This window comes from Rhea americana, unplaced genomic scaffold (assembly GCF_003343005.1).
Source record: "Rhea americana isolate MKP2758 unplaced genomic scaffold, rheAme1 scaffold_1, whole genome shotgun sequence".
Classification (NCBI taxonomy): Eukaryota; Metazoa; Chordata; class Aves; order Rheiformes; family Rheidae; genus Rhea; species Rhea americana.
The window spans coordinates 6573681-6593206 of NW_028185038.1; positions in this window are offsets into that span (position 1 = coordinate 6573681).

Here is a 19526-nt window from a genome sequence, read left to right on the forward strand (position 1 = left end):
CTGTTTTAGCAGCTTTAGGGGAACTTCGTCCATCTGAGTGTATGGAACAAGACTTGGGAGAAATTACTTAGCAGACATTTCATGCTGTCATATACAGAAACCTAGTTGAATTGCTGCATGGTGGGATTTACATTACAGCTTGCCTATTAGCTGTAGGACCCGAGGAAGCTGTAGGAAATCAGGGATATATTGCAGCCAGGCTAAGGATCCCCAAGGGCCAGGGCCCACTGTCAGGCATCATGTCAGACTTGCAGCAAAGTGAGGAGGGGATTATTAAACTACTGTAGCTGGTGTCCACAGGTAGTAAGGGAAGTTGGTAAGTATTTATATTATTTTAATAAATGCCTGTTCTTAAGACAGACTTCAAAAACTCTGCTTCCAGGTATGCTCAAAGATGCATATGCAGAAACTGTTTCCCTTTATTAGTCCTGGTAAAAGATACGCCCACATATCCTAGGAAACAGCCATATAAACTGCTGAAAGAGACATGGCAGGTAATTAAACTAGAATGGTTGGACTTGCCTTTTACCATTCTCACTTCAGCTCATTTTAGTTGTGTTTGATGCTCAGTACTTTGCACATTTCTCTAGAGACAGGACTAGGTATGTGCTGGACATAAAATGACCACGAAACTTGTACCTTAGGGAATGCCTGTGTGGCAGAGAAACACCAAAGATGGAGAAAACTGGAAGTATTTTTTCGTAAGAATAATATTCTGAAGTGGAGCTCTGCATTGTTAATCACTGTTTTCTCAGGTTTGCCCAATCCACATATACATGGATAGATGAGTAAACCCAGTGTCACGGGATTTTAGCAGATAGTACATGCTTTTTAATGACATAAACTACACCCAGATGGTACATCAATTTTCAAAGATCCTGCTTATATTAATGCCAAAGCAATCTCTTCTGAAATAGTTCCATCTTCTTCTGAGGCCATTGTAAAAGGGGGCAAAACTGGTGGAAGGCAGGCGATCCAAACAGCCTCCGGCCTGGAGGACAAGATAGGGAGTCCAATGCAAGTTCTTGGGTGAGTGGAGCATGAGGAGACGGAGCTGATGCTAGTAAATGTTTTTAGTTTCTTGCAGAATACACTCTACAACAAATAGAGAGAACACTTAATTCTTGTTAAAAACAGTTTTAACGCTTAATGGGCAGAGTAATACAAGCTCTGGTAAACTCAATCATTCAGAAAGACATTCTGTTAAGTTAAAGAGACCATGTTTGTCTGCCTGACCCTGAATCCAATCTCCCCACAAATGTTCATTCTATTTCTAATAAAGACCTTCTTTTGTAAGGAAAATAGGCTGAAACTCAGATTTAAGGCTCCTATTTTTACACATCAGGAACTTTTATGAGTTTCTATCAGAGCCCTTTCCTTGCAGGAATGTCTGGTTTAGTTGCAGTCTACGTGATATGATGGAAGCACAAACACTAGTCTTCATTAGGACACACATGCTTCATGCTGGCTTCATTACTACGGGATTTAGCAACTGATACAGCACATTTAAAAAGCTGTTTTTTTTTTTTTTTCAGAAGGCTATCACATGAAGTAATTAAATCAAACGTGTAAGAAACACACAGTGGTTTGACAATACATTGGAAACCACWGTAGGTGATATATATAAGTTCAGGCTGACTGTTTTATCAAGTGAAGGATTGTTACAACGCAGATGCTCAATTCTGCAAAGATTTAGACATCCTAGTGGCACTTTAGCATGTGTCTTGCATTAAGTATGTGAATAGATCTAGTTCATTCCAGTAGAATAGTCATTTACTGAAAAATGAAGCAAATACTTCCTAGTTTGCTTGTCTGTAGCCAGCTTTCCTAGGATGAAGCTTAGGGCAAAGGGAAAGGAACAAGTAAGAGCTTTCAATCCCCTTGAATAGGATGAACAGAATTCAGTAATACAGGAGACTGTTATACTCCGTGCTCAGCTGGAGCTGTTGCCAACAGAGGGCCAGCCCCTTTAGGTACGGCTGTCTCTAAATCCATCAGCAGAGTAGGACCAGTGAAAGCCTGCAGTATGCTGCAGTTTGTAGAAAGATGAGCTGCATCAGAGACCCTGGAGCAATTCTGGCTGAATCAGTTTTCTTCTGGCCTGTTTGTTGTGAACTCTCTTTGAATGAGACAGCTTAGCTAAATGCTTCAGAGCTGGGCATGGGTAGGGCTTTGGTCATCATTAAATGTTGCGGCATGTTGCCTCCTGTCACATCTAGGTTTGTTAATGGTGACTACAGTGCAAGCCTTGAAATGTCAAACAGTTGCTAAGTGGGCTATCAAGAATCTGATTGCAATGTAAGTGATACAATAAAAGCTTTGAAGAGGTTCTTTCCTTTCCCTGCATAAATGCAACTCAAGTGAAATATCATAGTATTAAAAACTAGCTTGCAAATATATTTCTACTTCAATATAAGAATGCTCTTGAGGTGAAACATGGCTTGGGGATAAAAATGGGAGCTCCCAAACTAATTTAATACCAAAGCAGCATATCTCTGAATTTTGTTTTACAGATGGAGTAGGAAGCAAGATACTTTCTTGAATGAAATCCTAGGTATGTGAAAAAAATCAACATTATTTAGGAAACCACCCAAACAAAAGCTGAACAATGGTCCTTTGCCTTTTTTGAGCTGCAGCTGCATACACAATTTCCTTGTGTTGGGAGTTAGGACAGATGGAATGACTATCCCACACAGCTGCAAATTCTTCTTAATGRGTTAGTATGTGTTGTTTTCCAAAGAGCTTTTAAGAATCTGAGGTAACAAAGCAAGGTAAGGACAAACCAACGCTGTCTATGAGAGGAAAATGATAAAACAGGTTAGGTACTTAGTAAGATCTGTCTTATTTTCCTGTTCTATGGCTAGTGTTTCCTGTGTAATGCATATCTGTAGGTCCTGAAATGGAGTGCAGCTGGGAGTGCTGCACAGAGGTATCATGATGCTCTTCAAACCTGTTTTGAATAACCCTGTTTTCATTTGCCACTTAAAAATTTTGGCTACTTGTAGGCACTATACAGCACTGAAGTAAGAGGTTGATAGCAGGGGACTTATCTTTACCCTAGACATGCAGATTCTCTAATTATTTCTGTTCTGTCCCTTACTGCTTCCTCAGCTCTTGTGGCATTTCAGATGTATTCACTCAGTTTCTAAGAAATGGTCTTCACCTTGGCCAGCCCCTCACTAATGATTTCACTCCTTYCTCCTGATTCATACTGCTGTATATTTTGACAAGCAGCAGCAGGCAGATTTCTTTTTAACCTTCTTCCATCTTCTGGGAATTTGCAGCTATTTATAATCCCGCCAGATGTTCCAAGGAGGCTTTCTTGCAGCATCTGTTCATCTTCTATCAATAATTTTGTATGCAGAATGTGGGATAGCCTTTGCAATCTGTGCTAAGGGTTAAGCCCCATGGTTTCTTACTTCTTGATTTATCTCTCTGTGTCATGGAGTCAAATGCACTTTTAAAGCTGGTGCTATTTGTGCTGAGACAGTGAAGGACACTAGAAGGCTTAGTTTCTCTGAGGCTGCTCCTCTGTAGAAAGCATGGTCTGCAGCAGGCCATGCAGCCAGGAGCCTCTGCAGCTTCACATTCACTCCTGCAGTACCAGTCTAGGTCTATGGGGTCCTGCAACAGGAGCAGGAACTTCCCCTTCCTTTAACAGCATCATGTTTTCAGGCAGGAAGGGCAAAAAGAAGCAGTCTCTGGACTCACAAGCTACTTTCAACGCATTTGCTGCAGTAGAGGAAGATGATGAAAAAAGGAACTATTACGTGGCTGCAAGCATCTAATCTGTGCAGGGTTCTGAAGTGTTTATTTACAACTAACTGTATGATCTGTACTTAATATAGATTTCTCGACACTGTGAAATATGAGTCTTTGTTTTAAAATCAGCTTTCAAAATGAAAGACAAAAAGAAAAATGGCCACTAGAAAATTCTCTGACTGATATATTAAGAGAGCTGTCTGCATCTCATTGCTTCTCAGGAGGTCTCTTCAGGTACCCATTGCAAGATGAAAAGCCTCTGCATACAGTTCTGTAATTTAAGTAATACATAAAGCATATCTTAAAAAAAAACCCAAAAAACAAAAGAAGCTATACTGCTAGGTAAAATATGCCAACCATGGCTTTCAAATATTTTAAAATGTTGCGTTAAAGTCAGTAAGTTCAGAAAAGATAAAACCATAATGCATGTTTTGCATGTATGACCCAGTAATGTGAGCTGATTTTTTTGGATACTTACATTTCAGAGTTCCCAATGTAAAATATTTAAGGGACCTGGTTCTTCAAAACTTGAGTGTTGAGATGTTCCTGAAAATTCAGTTCTTCTGGGATGTCACAAAAAAAGCACTAACAATCAATTTTTATCAATTTTCTGTTTAGCACAGGCCTCAGGGCTGGTCATTTGGTGATACCTAAGAAAACAGTAATTTAGTACAACTGAGTTTTCTTCCTTCCTTCAAGCAATGTAATACAACAAATCCCTGATTTACCAGATTAGCAAATTGCCACAGTGTACTTTTTTCATAACAAAACATAAATCTTTTATTACAAGGTCAAGATTTAAGCTTCAGCTCTGTGTAGACAGTCCACATCCTCTGGTAGGATATCATGATGATTGTAATGCCAGTGAAGGACCAGAGATTGTGAAGGACCATAAATGGAGAGAAGTGAGTAAAATTGCAAATAAATTGCATGATAGACTATTAACATTCTTTTAAATGAGATAATTTACTTGAGAAAATTGTATACTTAGTGGAAATTATTTGTTGCTGATTCTCATGGCACCAAAGGAAGTGACTATAAAAATCAGAGAATTTGCTTTTGCTGTTGTGAAAAAACAATGCTTGAGATCAAAGGTCCTGTATAAACAAATGTAATCAGATGCAGAAAAAGAAACCTTGTAAAACTAATAAATCCAAAATCATATGATTGACCATGTGATCAAGTCTCGGTGGTATATGACTTCGTTATCATTACACTTGTAAATACACTTATATAAATCCTGCCATGTGCTAATGTAAATTAGTCACATCAAATTGTCAAAATAATTAATTAAATGTCTTGAAATAGGTCCCTTAACTTTAAAAGAATTCATCAAAAAAAAGTAACATTTTATTAAGCTACAGCTTTTTAATTTGTTCCTTAGATGGATGAGCTGGACTTGTTCGTAAGCTGAAAAAAATAGGAAAAATTGAAAAAATTTGAAAAAATAAAGGTTTAGTTAAATAGTGAGAGGGTATCTGATGTCATGTCAGCCTAAAAGTGAGATAACATGGAAGATCTGTTTTAGGAAGCTCAGAAAGTGTGTTTTCTAACACTAGACGATGTACAAACACTTCAGTAATTAACTTTTGCCCTGAGGGTTTTATCCTTGCTGAGTCTGAGATGCAGCAGTGCTCATAAGCTCAGAAGAGCAGCCACTTTTCATATCTGAGAATCTGGGCCAGTTCTTTGTACTACTGTTGGGCTTAGGAACTCAAGTCAGTGGCTACTTGATGAAGCATGGCACAAGAGACAAAGACAGTTMCTACCCCACTACTTTGCCCTTTCAAAAATATGATATATTAAAGCTTTCTTCCATGAAAGCTAATGAGATCTCTCTCATTGAATCTGTCTGAATCACACTTGCACCTCCTGTCTGACCATTCTAGAATTAATGTTTTCTAGGTCAAGGCTATTTCACTGACACTGTCTAAGCTGTCACCAAAATGAGTTATATCTTCAATTACAGAAACATATGGGATATCACACCTTTTGTTCATGCTTGCCTCAGAAGTCACAGAAATGTTGTTAAGATTTAGTCCATTCTTACCTGTTATTCTTTCATCCTGAATTACAGAAGAAAACTAACATACTTCATAACATAGTAAGTGTTTTGCTGGATTATTTGCTGCTCTGTTGCTCTAGGGCAAGTGTCCTTTTTTCTGGGAGGTATTTTTGTTAAAGAGAGTGTTACAAGCTGTTTTACTAGACGTAAAGGTATGTAACTTCTGAAGCTAGTTATGAGGCTAATCATGTTTATGCAACCTAAGGGTCTCAAAGGTAAAGAAACACTCTTAGGGACAGGTAATATTATATATAGGAATATTAGGTACAGCTATGGTTCAACCAGCATGTGAAACATCCAACAGCTGTGTCTTGTGATGCTTTTCAACATGCTGTAATACCTCCTGTGTGTTGTTTCACCTCTGTGAACTGAAATTCCTGATAGGTGAGGTGGAAGGATTTGACACTCACCTTTCAAACCACGTCTTACAAGGGCTGTCTTAGGTGCAGCTGACTTTTTCTGATTATCTCATTATTATTATTATTATTAGTTGACACTGACAACCATACTTAATGATACTTAAAAGGAGTAATCTGTGTTGGGCTCATGTTTAAGGTATTGCTGCCAGTGCAAGAAACATTTACATTCATTGTTCAAACCTGCTCTCCCTAACACAATCTCTATTACCTTTATCTTGTACTTAAAACAATATCCTTTGTGCTTCCTATCTTTACAGTTGTAATGTCTGTCTGGGCAGCTATAGAAATGCCATTTGCTAAACAACAGATATTAAACATAACATACTTCTGCAATGGAGCCAGCCTGTTCATTTAGGGATAGATTATGTTTTATTTGATTGACAACTGGGACCACAAAATTAGCAATGCTTTTCATCTCCCAAGCCAGGAGAAGGAAGACACACACACTCCCCAAGGGTGTGCCAGGGGCTACATGTCTAAACCCATGACAGCAATTACTGCATAGTCCTAGACCTCATTTGATGCTCAAGTCTCCAGGACTCTCCATCATAGTCCTGTTACACTGCTCTCTGACTGGCATTCACGGTGAGAGAGCTACCACTTTCTGTCTCAAAATATCCCCTTACTCCCTAGAGTACCTCAGATGTCCTTCATAACCCATGCCTGTCATACATGCTGTTTTCCTTGGTGGTGTTGTTCCATTCTTAACTCAGCCAACAATTTGTGCATTAAAATACATGTAGCAGGCTTAACAGACCATCAGATGTCCAATACAGCTGTATATCTTTTGTAGGTCAAAGGGGAAGGGGAAAGTGGTAAAATATCTCCAATTACTAACTTCCACTGGAAGTAACATAAACATACCAAGCAAGCATGTGACCTAAGTCTTTCGGAGTATTCTGTGGATGTGTGACAACCAAAAAGGACATATGTGAAGYCTGCAGTCTTGGGCATATTTTTCATGCTTAGATTCAAGAAACACTGATGCAGCTTGGTTTTATTTGCCATAGCATCCTTGGTAACAGCTGACAACTTAAAAATGAATAGCTCTGACATATCAGTTTCAGAATTATGCTGGGTTAGAATAGAGATCAGCAGTTCCCTTTTGAACCATTGCAGTATTTTGATCAAAATAGATTCAATATCGTGACTTGATTCATAAATAATTTATGTGGGTGTTGCAGTTTTTCCTTTGATCTTTTCAGAATGACTCAGAACATTCATTGTGTCTTGATACAAATAAATAAAGCCGAGGTATCAGCAGAATACATATTGAGACAAAGGCAGGTTTTGGCGGCTTCATCAGTTTCACTGAGAAAAGGTACTGTATTCTTAAATTCATCTGTTGAAATGTCCGCAAATCAAAACTGTTGTTTAATCATTGTTGAGAGAATTCTTCTTGATGAAGAATCAACAGACTTTTAAATCTTTAAGAAGTCATAAAAAGATATCAGAATAACATCTGTGAGTAAGTTATGTAGATAAGCAGAAATGAAACTGTTTAGGTCAGGTTATTTAGGATTGTATCAACTGTAGCCCATTATGTTCCCAAATTTCCAGTAAAGCTTTTGGTGAAAGACTTCACTTTTGTTTCTTCCCTTTGACAACAAAGGAACATTCAGTGCCATTCTTCCATCTGTAAGTGGTAGTAATGCTTCCTGAAAATAAAAATGGGCTGACAAGACACTTTCTGAGTTAGAGAACTGCCATAAGACTAAATCGTCACAAGACTCAGATAGATGGGATGAGAACTGTAAGTATTGACAGAGGTAATCATAATCTCGGTATCAGTCAAGGTCCTGTTCTAAACAGGATACAAAGCTGTCCACTGAAGGAATTCCAGGTCCAGGTGAATGGCAGGTGATAGACAGAGGGGCTGGTGATAGACCTGGAGGAGAGGAGCTCTCACTGAATATGCAATTTGCACTCACTCAGAAAAAATAAGTAAAAGTAGGTAGAGAGGCAAGTGGGTTGGAAGATGAGCATTTTCTGAGATAGGAGACTAACATTTGTTCCATTCYGTTACTCGTCTTTACTAAAAACAAATTCAGTTCCCATCTCTAACTCACTAATATACCTCTCTTGAAACCAGTCCTCTTTTGCTAGAAATTAAAAATCACAGCTTCTTTCTCTTGCTAAATGTCACACAGAGCTAAAAGTCTTAACTAAAGTTCTTAATCTTCTTGGATCCCATCTCTCTCTCCTTTTCAAATGTCTATGGGCAGCATCTCCATTCCACTGGTCACTTGTAATCCAAGCATCATCTTAGATCTCTTTACTTCAAAATTATGTCCATGTTCAGCAAATGATTTTTGCACATATATCCCATCACCATACATATCTTCTCACTTTTTAACAGGAAATGCAGACCCCATCTCTGATTGGCCCTTGGTAACAGCCAGCACTACACTTTTAATCAATATCCTCACCCTTAAACAGGTTATTATACTTGTGAGCATACAGTTAAATACTGGCAGAGCTATCTCTTTCTAATCTCTTTTAAACACTGTCTTTTGCCATGATATCTATCAAGGAAAAGAAAATTAAAAGACAGCTGTCAGGCTTCTGCTATTTTATGATCATGCTTGATTCTGCAGGCCAACCTCCAGTCTATCCATCTCCGGTCTTTTAGACTGCAAACTCATGCATACATGTAGGAACAGAATATATAGGTGATAATTATGAAGTATGTGATCATACCTTGGAAGGAAATGGTAGTATCAAAGATTATGGGGAAAGGTGGAGAGAGTCATCAAAGCTAGTCTGTTGATTGTGAAATCCTAGCATGAGGCTGTAAATAAAGGGACAAACAATCATTGGACCTAAAATGGAGAATATAAAAGGGAAGCATGAAGATGGAATGAGATGCTCAGAATAGGACATCAGTGAAATACTGCAAGTGGTTTCCAAACTCACTTTAATTACTCGGTTTTAACTGAGTAATTCCTAAAAGAACAGCAAGCAAAAATACTGCTTACCTGTCACAAGCACCAGCTTTACGTGAATGTGGGAACAGGCTAATGAAAAAAAGAGAAAACATTTCTAAGGGGGAGAAATTCTCAAAGACAAAGATAAAAAATGAATATAGGTTACATAGGTTAAATGCTGGAATGCTCTGAGGAATACTACATTTATTATAAATACTGACAAAGTAGCAGAAAGAAAGGAGGGAGAAAGAGGTCAGTCCTTATATAGATGTGAGTGGTCATCTCTTGCTACCCAAAGGGTACTGTAAGGAAGAAAAAATCAGTGTCTGCCAAGGTTCGTACAGTTTTTTTTTTCAAATCTCGTATTATTTACTGTAGCTACATCAAACCACAATGTACTAGAGATTAATGCAATGAATGAGCTAATGCTTAAACCTATCTTGCAATCCTTTGTTTGATTTATCATACCAAATAGAGACCTTTTTATTAATGTAGTAAATCAGAAAAAGAGAGATTTTTACATTATTGGTATTAGTCTTAATGGTTAATCACTTTCACTTTGCAAGTAATTATTTCTGTTCAGTACAAACAGCAAATCAATTTTGCCTACTGTCATTAGCACTAATCAATAATTAATTAGAATTATTAAAAATTGTTAGTATAACATTTTTTCTCCCTTGCACTTATTTAAACACAAAATTTATTTTGCTGAGAGGTAGTCATAAACTGTATGTCCATGGAAAATAAACTGAAGAGAAAGATCAAGCTGAGAGGTAGATAGACTGCTTACTGAGACTAGTAAGAAATCCTATCTACCCAGGGCAAAATCTAGCTGCTTTTTTACTTTTATAGATTAAAATTCTGATATTAAGTTTTTGTCCACAGATGTGGTAATTCAGGTGCTGCTTCCTCCTGCAGCCTAGATGTTTAGTTGATTTTTCCATTTAAAGATCAAATAAAATTTCGATTCTACATTGACAAAATGCATTGGGAGCTGACTCTCATAACTTACTGGAAACTAGCAAAAACTCCCCCAAACTGGAATGAAGTTGAGCATGGCATTGCTGTGACTATGAAACAGCAACTGACTCAATTGCTTTTTAAAAAAATACCAGTACCATCTGAAAGAAAATTGGCTCAGAATTAATGTTTTACCAGTTATATGCACAGTTTAGGAAAGGAAAACTTTCTCAACAGATTATACTCTTAGGAATTTTAATCCCACATTGTAGACTATATCATGGTAGAAACAAGCACTTCTAGGTTTCTATGTCTAAGGACAAGTATGCAGAAGCGGCCTACTGAAATGAAGTCTCAGCATAGACTGTTGCCAGCAGGTCGAGAGAGGTGATCCTGCCCCTCTACTTAGCCCTGCGGAGGCCTCATCTCGAGTATTGCGTCCAGTTCTGGGCTCCCCAGTCCAAGAGAGACCTGGAGCTACTGGAGAGAGTCCAGCGTAGGGCTATGAAGATGATCAGAGGGCTGGAGCACCTGCCCTATGAGGAACAGCTGCGAGAGCTGGGCCTCTTCAGCCTGGGGAAGAGAAGACTGAGGGGGGATCTGATCAATGTGTACAAGTACCCGAAGGGAGGGTGCCAAGGGGACGGGGACAAACTCTTTTCAGTTGTCCTGTGTGACAGGACAAGAGGCAATGGGCAGAAATTGAAGCACAGGAAGTTCCGCCTGAACGTGAGGGGGAATTTCTTCACTGTGAGAGCAACAGGGCACTGGCACAGGTTGCCCAGAGAGGTGGTGGAGTCTCCTTCTCTGGAGATCTTCAAGGCCCGCCTGGATGCAACCCTGTCTACTATGCTCTAGGTGACCCTGCTTGTGCAGGGAGGTCGGACTAGATGATCTCCAGAGGTCCCTTCCATCCTTACTGATTCTATGATTCTATGATTCTATGACACCCTCCCTTGAGGTATTTGTAGACATTGATAAGATCCCCCCTCAGTCTTCTCTTCTCCAGGCTAAACAGGCCCAGCTCTCACAGCCTTTCCTCCTAGGGCAGATGCTCCGGTCCTCTGATCATCTTTATAGTTCTATGCTGGACTCTCTCCAGTAGCTCCATGTCTCGTACTGGGGAGCCCAGAACTGGACACAGTACTCCAGATGAGGCCTCCCCAGGGCTGAGTAGAGGAGCAGGATCTCTTCCCTTGACCTGCTGGCAACAGTCTTCCTAATGCACCCCAGGAGACCATTGGCCTTCTTGGCCACAAGGGCACATTGCTGGCTTACGGTTAACTTGTTGTCCACCAGAACTTCCAGGTCCTCCACTGAGCTGCTTTCCAACAGAGCTGTACTGGTGCATGGGGTTATTCCTCCCTAGGTGCAGGACCCTGCTCTTGCCTTTGTTGAACTTCTTGAGGTTCCTCTCCACCCAGCTCTCCAGCCTGTCCAGGTCTCTCTAAATGGCAGCACAGCCCTCAGGTGTATCAGCCACTCCTTGCAGTTTGGTACACAGGAGTAAGCAGCTCTCCACGCTTGCATAGACTTGCAAGGCTGTCAGGGCTCCCATGCCAGGTGTCAGACTCACACTCTTGAGTCCTCCTTTGTGCTACCCCACTGCCATTTAACCCAATGTAGCACTGTCTCAGATGTTAAAGATGTTTACTTTGTTACTCATAATTATACTATATGTATGCATATATGTATGCATAAATGCGTGTGTGCATACATGTTTTTATGTTACAAGGAACAATTCTTCCAGCTAATGCTCGTGGTTGTACAGAATATTAGAATGGGGCACTGATATTTCTGAATAAAAAATGTCTGTTAAAAATGCTTTACCTAGAATTACTATTCTCACTTTTAAGATGTGGTTTAGAAAAAGAAAAAGCTATTATGTGCACTGGCAGCAGACAAAGACACCTTGACTAACAGGGGATTAACCAAAGCTAAACATGTAGATCTAACTTTGGAGACTAGCTACTGATTAATGTTACTCTGTATGCATTTCAGATATGCAAAATCTGTAACTCACACTTCTCATAGGTCATCTGAAGCCAAAACTATGACATCTGGTTCTTAGTGCTCTAGTCTGGGGATATATTTAGTTGTGCTGGGGCTAGGTAAGGGCTGCACAGATACATTGACTGAATCATGGAATTTTAACCAGTGTACCAACATAAGGAATGCAAAATAGACACTTTGTTACAGGCTCCATAACTCCTTCAGTAATTTGATAACTGAATCTACTTTAACCACATTCCCTCAACTTCAGAGTTATGCAGAAGCTTTCTTGATCCCAGTGTAAATTAAAGTAAACCTGAAGTTGCTCTCACTCAAACATCCCAAAATTCCAATAGATTTTTGCTTCCAGAATTGGCATATAGTTTATACCAGTTGTGGAATCATAGAATCACAGAATCGGTAAGGTTGGAAGGGACCTCTGGAGATCATCCAGTGCAACTCCCCTGCTCAAGCAGGGTCACCTAGAGCATGGTAGACACGGTTGCATCCAGGCAGGCCTTGAAGATCTCCAGAGAAGGAGACTCCACCACCTCTCTGGGCAACCTGTGCCAGTGCCCTGTTGCTCTCACAGTGAAGAAATTCCCCCTCACGTTCAGGCGGAACTTCCTGTGCTTCAATTTCTGCCCATTGCCTCTTGTCCTGTCACATGGGACAACTGAAAAGAATTTGTCCCTGTCCCCTTGACACCCTCCCTTCAGGTACTTGTACACATTGATCAGATCCCCCCTCAGTCTTCTCTTCCCCAGGCTGAAGAGGCCCAGCTCTCACAGCCGTTCCTCATAGGGCAGATGCTCCAGCCCTCTGATCATCTTTGTAGCCCTACACTGGACTCTCTCCAGTAGCTCCAGGTCTCTCTTGGACTGGGGAGCCCACAACTGGACGCAATACTCGAGATGAGGCCTCCGCAGGGCTGAGGAGAGGGGCAGGATCACCTCCCTCCACCTGCTGGCAACATTCTTCCTAATGCAGCCCAGGAGACTATTGGCTTTCTTGGCCACAAGGGCACATTGCTGGCTCATGGTCAACTTGTCATCCACCAGCACTCCCAGGTCCTTCTCTGCAGAGCTGCTCTCCAGMAGGTCAGCCCCCAGCTTGTACTGGTGCCTAGGGTTATTCCTCCCTAGGTGCAGGACTCTGTTCTTGCCCTTGCTGAACCTCAGGAGGTTCCTCTCTGCCCAGCTCTCCAGCCTGTCCAGGTCTCTCTGAATGGCAGCACAGCCCTCTGGTGTGTCAGCCACTCCTCCCAGCTTTGTATGTTTGACAAACTTGCTGAGGAGGCACTCCATCCCCTCATCCAGGTCCTTGATGAAAAAGTTGAACAAGATGGGACCCAGTACTGAGCCCTGGGGGACGCCACTAGCCACAGGCCTCCAACTGGACTGCACGCCACTGATGACAACGCTTTGAGCTCTGCCTTTCAGCCACTTCTCAATCCACCTCACTGTCCACTCATCTAACCCACACTTCCTGAGCTTATCTAGGAGGATGTTATGGGAGACAGTGTCAAAAGCCTTGCTGAAGTCAACGTGCACAACGTCCACTGCTCTTCCCTCATCTACCCAGCCAGTCATTCCATCATAGAAGGCTATCAGACTGGTAAAGCAGGATTTCCCCTTGGTGAATCCATGCTGGCTACTCCTGATCACCTTCTTTTCCTCCACATGCCTGGAGATGACATCCAGAATGAGCTGTTCCATCACCTTTCCCGGGATGGAGGTGAGGTTGAATTTTCTGTGAGAATGACAGAGCACTGGCACAGGTTGCTCAGACAGATTGTCAAGTCTCCTTCTTTGGAGATATTCCAAACCTGCCTGGCCACGATCCTATTTAACATGCTAGAGCATGACCCTGCTTGAGCAGGAGGGTTGGACTAGATGATCTTCAGCAGTCCCTTCTAACCTCAACCATTCTGTGATTCTGTGATTCTGTGATTCTCTGCAATTCTTTGTAACATTCAAGGCATTGTGAATCAAATGCAGCGAATGAGACTTGTTAACTTCCACTCACCACAGCACCAGCTTTGTGTCTATTTGCACAACAGCAATTCTGCCTCTCTTCCACTCTGACCCAGCTAGCTGTCTGTTAAAGAGCAGCACTGTGCCATTCCCTTTAAAATATGTTCCCAGAAGGCACATCTGCCAGCAGCAGACCAGTAACACAGACTCTCTAGTGATGGGAGCTGAGTTGCATTGCATTGATGCTTGCCTCATCCCATATAGATGGTTATATCTTGCACATCAGACTTCAGCTATCACACATCACATTTCTAGCAACTTTAGACACTAAAAGAATGTGAGAAACTTAATCAGTTGTGAATGGATGATTTCCCTTTATTATGATGTGGTACTTGTCAATATATTCTCTGCTAGATTAAGATGAGAACATACATTGAACCATATTGGCTACCCTTACAGAACATCTGCTAGAAGCCTAGCAGATGTGCTGCATTTAACAGCGGGAACTTTAAAAACCCCACCAGTGAGCTATATGTTTACTAGACAGGCCTGGTGACTCGTTAGTAGCCTATGTTCTACCACAGAGCAAAAACAATTGCTGTTATTAGCAGTGGGACTATCTCCAAGCAGGGAAACCTGCTTGGATGTGGTTTTGCTGTGTGGCTTCTCTGATGAATGACAAGGTACAAACTCAAAGTGGAATTTTTCCTGTAGCTAGGACATTCCTAATGTTTCCCTCCTGTAAGGATTGTCTGGTGCCTAAGAGAGAGCAAAAACTTGCTGCAGGCTTTCACTCATTAAAGCTAATAGTAGGACTGTTCTCCTAATGGCTGTTTATTTTCAATAAACTTCTATAAATATTATATTGCCTATTTGTGACTGTTGAATAGTGTATGTTTACCTCCCAATCAATGATGGGCATGTTGCTGAGTGCTCTAGTACAGATCCTGGCACAGTGATTTTCCCTGGGTAGTTGCATACTATAAAATTTTAAGGAGCAAAAAACGTAAGACATTACCAATAATGTCATGAAATAGAAAATCCTTTTAATTTATGGCTCATTCATGTGCAAAAGTATGCTTAATGTTTTGAAACTCTGAAATGAAAATTCTAGCAAAACAGAACTGGGGAAGACTTTCATCTCCACAGGTTACAAATGAGACACACATAATATTTCCGTGCATGAACTATGGATACTATACCCAGTTAGCCAAACAGCAAGTGAAGTGCAGAAATAGAAGAGCAAAGGTCTTTTCAGCTAAGGGTGACTAACTGTTTTCACTGTTTTCCCTCTACCACTGTTCTATGTAAAAAGTAAGTAGCACTACTTCGAAATTCCACCCAATCCTGATCCTATATAGCCTTCTGTAGGCACAAGAAACAGAGGTACATAAGCAATTTAATTTTCAGTTTGATTCCAGCAGAAAATACTCACATTACTTACAATACCTACTTACAAGAATTTTCAGGTAGAACTGACCTCTGCTAGAAATAGTATCACTTCAATATCCTTCTGAACCTAAGTATGCAATGATAAATAAAATTTTTGGTTAAATGCATGGCAGTATCCTCCTCCTTTGGCCCTCCTGATTTACCAAGAGTAAAATGCAAGCTACGAAAACTCATCAGTTTCATATGCAAAAATGATACGCTCTTGGTAAAATGTTTGCTGCTAGAAGTATGTACATTTATATACAACTGTGTACCTTCTTAAAGTAAACATATTAATTCACTAATTTAATTGACAGGGTTGGTGCTGAGACATCATTTCCCCCCAGAATAAATTGGAAAATAAACAATTATTAAACAGTGCCTACAATATATGGCAATGTAAATAAAAATTAAAATATCTCCAGTATAAATTGACTCTATTGTCAGTTTGATGGAAGATGCTTATTTTCCCTCTTTTGCTTTTTACAGATTGTTCCCCTTAGGGCTTGAAGTCTAAGTAAAGTGCAATGACACTATAGAACAGATTTCTGTCTGAATAGCCAGCTGAAACTGTAGGAGTATTTTGCTATGATATATTTATCAAATCTGTGCGGAGATCTGAAACTCTAGATGGTTCATATGTTTCTGCCTGCAAAATCCTCTCCATTATATACTATGGGAGTATTTCATCCACAGAATTACTGTTTTTCATATTAATGAGTTATAAATGAAAGCTTAATTACTACTAATTGCTTGAAAATCTACTGTTGGTGATTATAATCACTAATGAGTAGATTGTCATATATTCAGCTTTGTCTATCTTTAGCAAACTTAATGAGAAATTATGAATCAAATCATCAGCTTCTAATTCTACTGCTAAGCACCAGTGCCTGAGAAGCTCTGTTGGCCATGAGCAGCACCATGTCACCATTACCCTCTGGCACAGAGACGCAGGGCCTAGATGAGACAGGAAAAGATGAAAAGGGAATATATTGCATTCTTGCAATCCACAGCTTAGAGAATCGTCCCTAGGGATCATTTCTCCTGCTGTAACTCAAAGTTCTTTGGTTTGAATATTCCATGACGAACAGGCTGAAAGGCCTAGCAACCCCCGATCTTCCTTGTTTGTGAATCAGTTGATGCCCTAAGACACCTAATAACTTTTTGTAGTTAAAAGCGAGACGTGACTCCTGCATAGATATCTCTACCTCTGTTTGATTTCATTTTACATTAAGTAATAATTTCTAGGCTTCTGGTGGGCATTTAAAATGTATCCAGACTGGTTCATAGGAACATCTTCATACCACGGATGCATAGAGCTATTTTCTCCAGAATGGCCTGAAGTGGGGTAGATATACTTCAGTCAGACCAAAGTTATCTGGGCCAACATATTTATATCTTTCAACTATTTATTTCTTAATTAATCAATTTGCAGAACTATACCAAGTGGAGTAGCAGGTTTCCATCTGGCTAAAAATAAAGGAGTTTGCTTTTACTAATGTGTTTTACTTAAGTTTGTGATCCTCCTTATTGCAGCATTGTACTTAAAAGTTCACTCTTATGTTGTTTAAAACACTGAAGAATATCTCTTCAAAGTCTCTTTCATATTTAACAAGATATCTAACAATTCTGATAGCAACCAACCAACATCTCTTTCAATCTGTGGCAGTTTGTTCATATGAATGAAGCGAACTCTTCTGTCACTGAACCCCACCTTCTCCTCAACAGGCAACTAAACTCATAATCCTTTTCCTAAAGAGCTCAGCCTGCCTCTGTGTTAGTTTTTCTTGTTCCTGATATTGCTAAAGTTGTTTGAGAATTTCTTACTTTTAGTGGCTAGAAACCATTTTCTAATTTCTAGTCTATATTTATATCTGACCCTACATATGTACTTGTTCTCTTAACAACATTCTCCATTACTTCAAGCAGTTTTTTGCCCTGTTAGGTATCTACTCTTCTTCAAGGATCAAATCCCCCCCCCCTTTTAGGTTGTATGAGATTAAGAGATTAAGCTGAAATCATTTTAGAAGTTATTGCAGCTATCTTTCCCTTTTCATTATTTAAGGTTAGTCACTTGTCCATAGCGTGCAGAATGAACCATCTGAGATGTCTTCATCCAGTCCAAAAGAAAAAAGGAGGAAAAAAATCATGTAGTTTATTTTAAATAATCTCTGTTCGGAAATTTAAGTTAAACGGATGGATAGTGTTGAGATGGACGACACTGTTCTTTCCACTGACTCTGCTGAGGGGGCTGCAACATCCAGCAAAGTAGGGAACATGTGGTTGGAGTAATTTCTTTAATCACCTCAGCTATGTTGGCAAAAGAACATCTTTCCAGGGCAACAATTTCTTATTTTCCTGCTCTTTGTAGGAGCCCTTTTCAGCCTGTGTCAGTTTGAATTGACTTTTTGGAATAGCAATAAACTGTTAAGTAATAATCCATATTCACTCTAAACAGCATCATGCACAATGACATCCCTGGTAAAATGTATCTTTGAAAGACTGCGAGGAATCAAGATGAAATTGTGCACATATTCTATAAACATAGTTCTATTTCCATAGGTCTACGGAAAACATATAGAATATGTTCTGTTCTACAGAATTATATGTTCTATACACATAGTTCTATATTTAGTTCAAAAATATAGTTCTATATACATGTAGAACTTACTTAATCTTGTAATTCACTCAAGCACATATTGCTAACTTCAAGGAATGAGGAATGCCAGAAATGAGGAATCACAGTGCTCTGAATGAAATTAATTCTAAACTTAAATATTTTTGCTGAACTGGAGCCACGCATAAGAACACCTAAATGAAAATTAATTATTACTTATACTGAGAAACAGATCTTGAGAGACAAAAATTATTAATGTTAAATATCTGACAATGATCACAATGAGAAAAGATTCTTTTACGCTCTATTTCATGCAAGTTTCAAACTTGTTTGCTCTGTTTACTTCCTCATTTTGAATATATTTTGTATGCAAGCAGTCCATAGTCAGAATGAGAAGATAAAAAGATATGTGAGAGCTTGATATAAATTAAGAAAACATTTCAAGCTGTGTAGAAATGTTTATTCACTGGCAACATCAATAAGAAATGCTGTCGATGAAAATTGTATGCTGGAACAAAATTATTATGCTTGATATTACCAGCAAGATGTTCAGGCATGAATCTGATCTAGTAACTGCTATTTAAGAGTTTTAACCTTCTGAATGAAAAAGAAAAAATATGCTTGCTAAATTTAAACAGTTTTCCTAAGAAAAAGAAATTTTCTGCATGAATCTATGGACACTGATAGGTCTGAGAAACTTGCCAGAAGTTCTGCAGTCTTCTGTAAGTTTTTCATCTGCAAGGGTAAGATCTCAGGATTCTGTATTATTTTTTCAGGTCAGTCATGCAAAAACATTTAGTATTATAGTCTTATAATTTCAATCAGTAGAAACATTCTTAATCATTTTGAATTATTAGTGCTATACAGGTACATTTTTTTCATTTTTTATCTCATGATGCACATAGGCTTAATAATTAGCATTATTACTGGTTATTTTGTTTGAATTCCAGACTAAAAGCTAAATGAGACACTACTAGTGGCCCCATTCTGTAGCAAGAAGGTTTTTCAGAAGTGAGACTGTAATCTTAAAGTAATTTTTTTTGTTTGGTTCAGTTTCACATGCTAAGGCTACAAAGAGTGAAAATGGGGGTGGAACAGGGAAAGTGAGACTCTCCTCTGTGAGGCAATCTGGATTTATGTCTGGCTGAAGTGACTGTGGGATGGACTGCAGTCTAAACTACCAGTGCCCCTAGGGAATCAGTAGATACCCACATTGTCATGTTTAAAGATTGATACCTCATTTTAGCATTCTTGTTGAACTCAAAGCCAAATTGCAGATTTGCTCGGTATTTCCTGAGTGAAAGATGCAAATTTTGGACACCACTAAAAACTGTTTCCAAAGTATTTCATTTTAACTCTTATATAGGCTATACAAAT